Below are 9,645 nucleotides of genomic sequence, written 5' to 3' on the forward strand. Positions count from 1 at the left end.
ATGGATCAACATGGCATAAAATAAATCCTGTAGCTTTGAAATAGCTTTGGATCACACTCTCGGACTTACAGCCAGCCTCTTACTGCTTGAATTGCAACACATTTTGCCCAGCAGTGAAAACCGAAAATTTTTAAGTTTGACATTACCAAGTCCTCCTTTTCATTATCAAGTTTCCAACCCTGATTTGTCACAGTCCCACCAGTTAGACTTCTCCCCAACTAGATGAACTGAATTGTAAAAATTACTCAGTGGAAGCTGAAAGCCGAAAATGAATTGAGATGATTCATTCTGGAGGCCCTTGCTATTTTCAGACTTTTGGACAGAATTTCTGGCATTCAGAAGTAATAAATGAGCCTGAGTTGACACCTTGATTTGTTAACTCAGAAAAATCCACAGTCAGTCCCACTCTGGATTCATGTGGAGTTCAATGATGCAAAGGTGATGAAGAGGAAAAAAAGTTGCATCACTTTTAAAGTTTTAAAACTCAATTTATCATCTGTGTTTTGACACAGTTAGCCAGCAATATTCTTAAAGGATTCATGAAGCAGATTACTAAGAATAATCAGTTACTCATATAGCCAGAATTTCTTTTAATTTATTACACATTTAGAAAAAATAAGCTAGCCAACCATTCCTCTGGAAGTAAAGTCTAAATAATAGATCAATAAGCACCTGACCAAACAATTGAGCTATAAGGTCAAAATTGTAGTTAATCCTTGAAGGGAAGCAACAGATCAGCCACTTACAGGATATACTTTGAGTCGTTTTCCCAGCAGCACCAGTGACCTTAGACTATTTTGTCTACTCTGTCATCAGCCTCTTCCCCTGACTAACCTGAATATTTATTAGATGGTAAAACAAGGTCCAGTGGAAGGTGCTGGGCACCGTGAATGACTGACAGAAGCACTGATCCAGAGACGTGGTGGGACGGGCCACAGGTGTGATCTTGAGCCCTCAACAATTTTCCAGTAAGCCACCAATCCTCAACATCTGCAGCACCATTTAAAGGCTAAGGCAACCCACTCCAGTACTCTTGCCTGGAAAATTCCATGGACAGAGGAGCCTTGTAGGCTACCATCCATGGGGTCACAAAGGGTCAGACACGACTGAGTAATTTCACTTCACTTTACTTCATGGCAAGGAAACAACCCTCTGAAGATGGCAGTGCTGGAAATTTTGTTTGTTTAAAATTGTGTTCATGTATTTATTTATTTGACAGCAGAGTAGGATTTATTGGTGGGCATGAGTAAGGCAGGGGCAACACCACAGCTCTCATGAGTGCAGGACCTGACATTCTTCTGGGAGCTGCAATTTGAGCTGTGTTTGACTCTGTAGCCACCTGGGATGAACTGCTCTTCTGCCACCATGCTTCCAAATTCATCCTCACTACACTCAGTAAATCTCCAGTTCTTAGAGATGTGGATCTTCCCACAGCCAGAGAACTTGAACTTGGCCCTGTGTAGGGCCTCAATCACATGTTCTTTGTTCTTCAGCTTGTTACAGATGGGCATTATACCTTGTCCAATGAGGACCCTGATCACTGTACCCAGGGGCTTTCCAAAGGCACCACACATACCTGTCTGAAGCCTACATTAGGGACAACATGAAGCCATACATGAATATCTAAAGGAAAGGGCTATCTCCAAGGTCCCTAAGGGAACCCCTAAAGCAACAGGCTGCATATACTACCAAGAGGGCTACTGTTTGTAGGAATGCAATGGCTACAATGGAATTTGTTTAAAACTTTTCCTTTTTCAAGTGATCTCTGTACACTTTTTTAAAGTGTGCCAAAATAAATTGAGAGCCAGAAACTGGTTGGTTTTTCCAGCACTAATAACAATATATGTAGCTAACATCTACAGAGTGCCTACATGTGCCAGATACTCTTCTCAATGGCTTGTGTATATTAACACACTTAACTCATGACAACAATATCTGTTCTTGTTTCAACCAGATTCTGGCACAGGGTTGATTATTAAGACAAGTAGGTGAAAGAGTCCCTCCTCTGGTCTTTGGCCTTTAAAGGACTTTACTCTGCCCCTTTCCCAGCAGTGCCCCTCACCATATAGGCCACACAATCCAAAGAGGCAAGATAAAATGCCTACCTGGAGCCCACATTCCCCCTCTAGACTCTCAGTAGACAGCATGAAACCTATTTCCCAGACCTGAGCTTCCTCTTCTCTGGGAACTGGTCATAGTTGAATGGATGTGAAGAAATTAATGATTTAATTGATCAATTAACACACAAACCTTGATGTCTAAGTTTGGGGGGTCTCTTCTGATTGTCAAGAGAATTTTTTAACCCCCTGATTCCATATTTGTTTCCTGGAAAGGAGAAACTATCAAATTTCAATTCTGTAAGGTATCTGATAAATTACACTACAGAAAATAGCATTCAGTGAACACACGTGTGTGACCATGGCACTTTCCGAGACAAAAAAAAAGGATTCTAAATTCTTAAATGCTTGGCTTCTTTCAGAAAAAAAAGATCCTCTTCCAATAACATTTAATTTTGCTTTTCAAAAAATACACCTAGCATTTTCAGGTGGCAGAATAATTAACCATATCTCCAAATACTTTTCTGTTCCTTGGCCTTCTGTCACAGATGAAGTATTTCATCTCTTAGTTATTTGGGCCAGGGTCCTTCCTGAGTGTTTTATGACTTAATTATGATGATTACATCATGCTTATAGACTATACCCGCCCAGCAGAGTGGGCCAGCACCCTGAATATACAAACAGTCAATGGGTATGCTTGTTGGATACAAAACCAGCTAATGGGCCACAACTGTGAAGCCAGACGCTTTTCCAAGAAAACATATAGCATCGTTAGTAGAGGAGACTGTATCTCATACAGCATGACTGGGTGTCTGCTTTCCAATCCATAGACTTTCAGTTCAGTTCAGTTCAGTCTCTCAGTCATGTCCAACTCTGCGACCCCATGAATCGCAGCACACCAGGCCTCCCTGTCCATCACCAACTCCCGGAGTTCACTCAGACTCACGCCCATCGAGTCAGTGATGCCATCCAGCCATCTCATCCTCTGTCGTCCCCTTCTCCTCCTGCCCCCAATCCCTCCCAGCATCACAGTCTTTTCCAATGAGTCAACTCTTCCATGAGGTGGCCAAAGTACTGGAGTTTCAGCTTTAGCATCACTCCCTCCAAAGAAATCCCAGGGCTGATCTCCTTCAGAATGGACTGGTTGGATCTCTTTAAATAGACCCAACAGTTTCCTTAGTCTTCAACTAAGAAAAGCTCACAGCACAGAGACCAGCTTTCCTTGTTTGTTCTATCACCATGAGAGGCAGCAGCAATCCTCTGGGGGGAAATGCCAGGAGACTATCATGTAACTAGCTGTACTAAAATACAAAAAAGGGATTTTTTTTCTTTACTGAATTTGTTTCAAACCTTGAAAGTTTATATAAGCACCATCATAGGCCAGATTCAAGTACAAGCCCCATCTTGAGTTGTGGGGTGACTATCCAAGCACATTTGAGAGCAGAGTGTCTCAACTGGGTAATTCTACACCCCAGCAGACATCTGGCAATGTCTGGAGACATTTTTTGCTTGTCACAACTCAGGGAAGGAGGGGAAGGTGATACTGGGATCTAATAAACATGCTCAGTAAATCTAGTAAACAGTGCATAGGACAGCTTCTCACAGAAAAGAATTACTCACACCCAAATGCCAATAGAGCCCAAACTAGAAACCCTGCTTTACTGGATCAAGGGCATGAGAAAAATGGTATCTCGTGCTCCTCACTTTGAAATGTAAACGGCTTCCTCTCTCGGGCGTGTATTACCTACACACACCAAGAAGCACTTAGCTTGCTTATGGAGTCAGGCCGGGACCGCACAAATTGAACTTGTGGGCGGCACAGAATCAAATACAATTCCATGCTGCTGTATAACCCCTTTCCCTATGGAGATCAAAATGCTTTTCAGAAAGAGTTATTCCATCGGGAAAGGGAGCTGGAGTAGGAGCGGGCCTCATTTCACAGATGAGAAAACAGGAGGCTAGGAGAGGCTGTCATTTGCTCAAGGTTATTCAATGAATCAGGTTCAGAGCTCAGGAAACAGAGACCTGACGTTGCAGAGAATTCCAAAAGAACATAAAAGGACAGGAAAGCGCTCTCTGCTAGACGCCATCTTGGAGGCACGAATTTTTTCCACATCCTGAGCCTCTGGTGATGAGAAAAGCAGGATCTCCTGTGATGAATGGCAGTGGTTCTCCCCAGAATCAGCAGCCCCAGAAGAGTCTCACAACCCCTCCCTGCTAGCTGGAGAGCCCTCACCTGACAAACCCAATTCCCAGGGCTATTCTCCACATGTTTACACTGTCAACTGATTTAATGGGCTGCAGAAACGAGTTGGTCTGTTCGTTAAAACGGTCATCATAATGAAAAAGATGGACGGCTTCTGCCCTTATCCTCTGTCAGTCTGTCACATCTATGTACCTCTTTCCTATCAATCACCGTAGTATACATTATGTAAATACCAAAGATGAAATGTCAGCCTGTGTATCTAATTGTTCTTGTGTGCCATGTGGGAAAATGACTGGTGGGCCCTACTGTTCCCCTTTACAACCAGCATTAATTGGCATCTTTGTTATCTAGTCATGGAGATCCTGACTGGAATGCCTTTAAGGCTCCAGTAACCCTTTCAACAGGAAGCGTGATTCAGGCTGATTCTTACTGAATGAAAAAATAATAATAATACAGAGAAATCTCAGAAACTTTATGATCCCAGTAACATTTGATCAAGAACTTTCATGAAACAGAGTCATTTATTATATTTGTTGATAAGAGAGGGATCCAAAAGGCTTGGAAATGAACATATCTGTATTTCCCCACCTCTCCCCCTAAACAGAGGAGCCTATAGAAAGAGATAAAGCATATTCCCAGATAACTGTGGAAAAACAAAGTTCAGGGATCATTTTTTCTCACTAATTTCTGGACTACTTAGGGGAATATATATTTTGTTCCAAATTCAGGAACAGGATCATGAAGTGTCAGCATAAAAATGGATTTTAAAAGTCATCAATTGAGCATTCTACTGAGGCATGAACCCTACTTAAGATATCTCCAACAGCAAGTTTAATGTCTCTGCTTTGATGTTTTCTATAAATAGGCATCCACTGCCTTACAAAGTTCCATTTAGATGAGTCTAACTTAAAAAGTAGAGACATTACTTTGCCAACAAAGGTCCATCTAGTCAAGGCTATGGTTTTTCCAGTGGTCATGTATGGATGTGACAATTGGACTGTGAAGAAAGCTGAGCGCCAAAGAATTGATGCTTTTGAACTGTGGTGTTGGAGAAGACTCTTGAGAGTCCCTTGGACTGCAAGGAGATCCAACCAGTCCATTCTGAAGGAGATCAGTCCTGAGTGTTCACTGGAAGGACTGATGCTGAAGCTTAAACTCCAATACTTTGGCTACCTCATGAGAAGAGTTGACTCATTAGAAAAGACTTTGATGCTGGGAGGGATTGGGGGCAGGAGGAAAAGGGGACGACAGAGGATGAGACAGCTGGATGGACATGAGTTTGGGTAAACTCCGGGAGTTGGTGATGGACAGGGAGGCCTGGCGTGCTGCAATTCATGGGGTCACAAAGAGTCGGACACGACTGAGAAACTGAACTGAACTGAACTGAACTTAAAAGGATGCAAACTCTGAAGTGCCCCAGTGCACTCACCATAGTAGAGACAGTAGTATCAAAAACTCCCTATTTCTAAATACAAACTCTCTGTCCAAATTTCTTAAAGTGAAAATGATATTAAAGCTATCTTAAAGTTCCTCACAAAGCTAGGTGATGGAACTTCAGGTGACCTATATCAAATCCTAAAAGATGATGCTGTTAAAGTGTTGTACTCAATATGCCAGAAAATCTGGAAAACTCAGCAGTGGCCACAGGACTGGAAAAGGTCAGTTTTCATTCCAACCCAAAGAAAGGCAATGCCAAAGAATGTTCAAACTACCACACAATTGCACTCATCTTAGTTCAGTTCAGTTCAGTTCAATCACTCAGTCGTCTCTGACTCTTTGCGACCCCATGAATCACAGCACACCAGGCCCCCCTGTCCATCACCAACTCCCAGAGTTCACTCAAACTCATGTCCATTGAGTCAATGATGCCATCCAGCCATCTCATCCTCTGTCACCCCTTCTCCTCCTGTCCCCAATCCCTCCCAGCATCAGAGTCTTTTCCAATGAGTCAACTCTTCACATGAGGTAGCCAAAGTATTGGAGTTTCAGCTTTAGCATCATTCCTTCCAAAGAAATCCCAGGGCTGATCTCCTTCAGAATGGACTGGTTGGATCTCCTTGCAGTCCAAGGGACTCTCAAGAGTCTTCTCCAACACCACAGTTCAAAAGCATCAATTCTTCGACGCTCAGCCTTCTTCACACTCCAACTCTCACATCCATACATGACCACTGGAAAAACCATAGACTTGACTAGACGGACCTTTGTTGGCAAAGTAATGTCTCTGCTTTTCAATATGCTATCTAGGTTGGTCATAACTTTTCTTTCAAGGAGCAAGTGTCTTTTAATTTCATGGCTGCAGTCACCATCTGCAGTGATTTTGGAGCCCAAAAAAATAAAGTCTGACACTATCTCCACTGTTTCCCCATCTATTTCCCATGAAGTTACGGGACCAGATGCCATGATCTTCGTTTTCTGAATGTTGAGTTTTAAGCCAACTTTTTCTCTCTCCTCTTTCACCTTCATCAAGAGGCTTTTTAGTTCCTCTTCACTGCACTCATCTCACATGCTAGCAAAGGAATGCTCAAAATTCTCCAAGCCAGGTTTCAACAGTACGTGAACTGTGAACTTCCAGATGTTCAAGCTGGATTTAGAAAAGGCAGAGGAACCAGAGATCAAATTGCCACCATCCACTGAATCATCGAAAAAGCAAGAGTTCCAGAAAAATATCTACTTCTGCTTTATTGACTATGCAAAAGCCTTTGACTGTGTGGATCACACCAAACTGTGGAAAATTCTTCAAGAGATGGGAATACCAGACCACCTGACCTGCCTCCTGAGAAATCTGTATGCAGGTCAGGAAGCAATAGTTAGAATTGGACATGGAACAGCAGACTGGTTCCAAATCAGGAAAGGAGTACATCAAGGCTGTATATTGTCACCCTACTTATTTAACTTCTATGCAGAGAACATCATGAGAAATGCTGGGCTAGATGAAGCACAAGCTGGAATCAAGATTGCCAGGAGAAATATCAATAACCTCAGATATGCAGATGACACTACCCTTATGGCAGAAGGTGAAGAAGAACTAAAGAGCCTCTTGATGAAAATGAAAGAGGAGAGTGAAAAGGTTGGCTTAAAACTCAACATTCAGAAAACAAAGATCATGGTCTCTAGTTCCATCACTTCATGGGAAATAGATGAGGAAACAATGGAAACAGTGAGAGACTTTAATTTTTTTTGCGCTCCAAAATCACTGCAGATGGTGACTGCAGCCACGAAATTAAAAGACACTTGCTCCTTGGAAGAAAAGTTATGACCAACTTAGACAGCTTATTAAAAAGCAAAGATATTACTTGCCAACAAAGGTCCGTCTAGTCAAAGCTATAGTTTTTCCAGTAGTCATGTAGGGATGTGAGAGCAGGACTATCAAGAAAGCTGAGCGCCGAAGAATTGATGCTTTTGAACTGTGGAGTTGGAAAGACTCTTCAGAGACCCTTGTACTGCAAGGAGATCCAGTCAGTCCATCCTAAAGGAAATCAGTCCTGAATATTCATTGGAAGGACTGATGCTGAAGCTGAAACTCCAATACTTCGTCCACCTCATGCGAAGAACTGACTCATTGGAAAAGACCCTGATGCTGGGAAAGATTGAAGGCAGGAGAAGGGGACAACAGAGGATGAGATGGTTGGATGGCATCACTGACTCAGTGGACATGAGTTTGAGTAAACTCCAGGAGTTGGTGATGGACAGGGAGTCCTGGTGTGCTGCAGTCCATGGGGTCGCAGAGAGTTGGACATGACTGAGCGACTGAACTGAACTGAACAAGTTCCTATAGAAGTAATCAATCTTCTTGTCTCATTTGCAAATATACACATATATAAATCAACTTCCTTTCATCCCAGAGGACAAGGATTTTAACATATCCTGTACTAGGAGAAAAGTTCTCCCCTACCTCAAATTATGTTCCATCCTATCCTACATACAAAAAGCTGTGAGTGTAATGGTAAGTGCAAAGCCAAATACCAACATAAAACTCAGTCCTGAAATTTTTCAAAGTTCTAGTTGAGTCCATGTTCAAAATGACTCATGTAAAGTTATTGGGGGGAAATGGCTACATACAGTCACCACAAGTAATGAAGCAAGATTAACAGCAAACAAGACTACTGATGACATCTTAAGTAAAAGTTGATTTTCTCATGCAGGATAAACTAGAATTATTGTATGTAAAGCTGGAGGATCTTGTGCTCCATTTAAACATGACTCCAGACAGGAAAAGATTTGTCTCTCTCCATTCTATATTTACTCTAAAGATGAATAACAAGAAGTTACCATATTGCCCCGAGGTTTTCCCTCCTTGTTTATTTTTAAAAGTGCAAGCAATCCATTAAGGTTAAAGAGATAACATTAAGGAATGCAGCTGCAATGGTTGTACAGTAGATGACTCTGGTTTGTACTTAATCTAGGGCCCTGTTTAAAAGAGCTTTTCAATTTTAATTAAAATAAAATGGGCCCTGGTAGAAAATGCATCTCCTCCAGCGAGGATTGTATTCAGCTTGTTCTCTGTAATTTTGCCCAACACACTGCTGGCTGTTGCTTTTTCCACAGCTCTTAAATGGTGTCTAAATTGACCAGCTCTGTTGCCAAGGAAACGGACAGGACAATGCTAATAGAAGCTACTTAGGACACACTGTGAAAAGCTTAGAAATAAAATTGTTTGACATGAAAGGCACCGTGTCAGCAGCCAGGCAACTCTGTTAAAGGCTGCATAAGCAGAAGATGGCTACATGTCTCCCCCTACTCTTTTCCCTCAAAATCTCTACTAGAAAATTGATTCTGTCCTGGGAGCTTGGACAGCTTTTTCTATCAGAATCACTTTGTCTTTCTAACTCAAAGCGGAGAAAAATCTTCATGTTGTGGTTTCGAAGCACCCAGAATAGACATCAATTTGTACCCATGGAAATCAGCTGCATTTTTTTTTTCTCTTCCTTCTAGCAACCAAGTCCTCTCCCCTCATGAATAAATTGCAAATATTCTTCTGAATTTTCTAAGATTGTTAATTAAAATCCACTTGATTTAAGCTGCTTCTCCCATTTTGCACTCACAAACCATAAATTACAGAGGAGGTCAAAGAATGAATGGCAATTTGACATGAAGAGGTTGATTTATTGCTTCAGAAGGAGTTTTTTACCAGATGTGGCAGGAGTCATAAATTAAATGCTAAATGTTATGTATTATTATGCTTTCAGGAATATAAATGTGTCTAAAATGCTATGCAGGTGGAATGATAAAAATATGAATCTACTCTCCTGGCAATTTTTAAAGGCCCTTTAAAGCTGTCAAAAAGAAAATAAGCTGAAAAACTATCTAGATGGGGCCCTCAAATGCCTTTTACAGTACACCTCTGGTTTATAAAAGTAACCCTTTCCTGCAATATACTGGACA

At 41.7% G+C, this 9,645-nt stretch overlaps 1 pseudogene; it reads right to left on the reverse strand.

Annotated features, from left to right (window-relative positions):
• Nucleotides 1–1,634: 1,634 nt before the first annotated feature.
• On the reverse strand, nt 1,635–1,727 carry LOC138985117 (small nucleolar RNA SNORA70; annotated as a pseudogene).
• Between the last annotated feature and the right edge of the window lie 7,918 nt (nt 1,728–9,645).

This window comes from Bos mutus, chromosome 23, assembly GCF_027580195.1.
Source record: "Bos mutus isolate GX-2022 chromosome 23, NWIPB_WYAK_1.1, whole genome shotgun sequence".
Taxonomy (NCBI): domain Eukaryota; kingdom Metazoa; phylum Chordata; class Mammalia; order Artiodactyla; family Bovidae; genus Bos; species Bos mutus.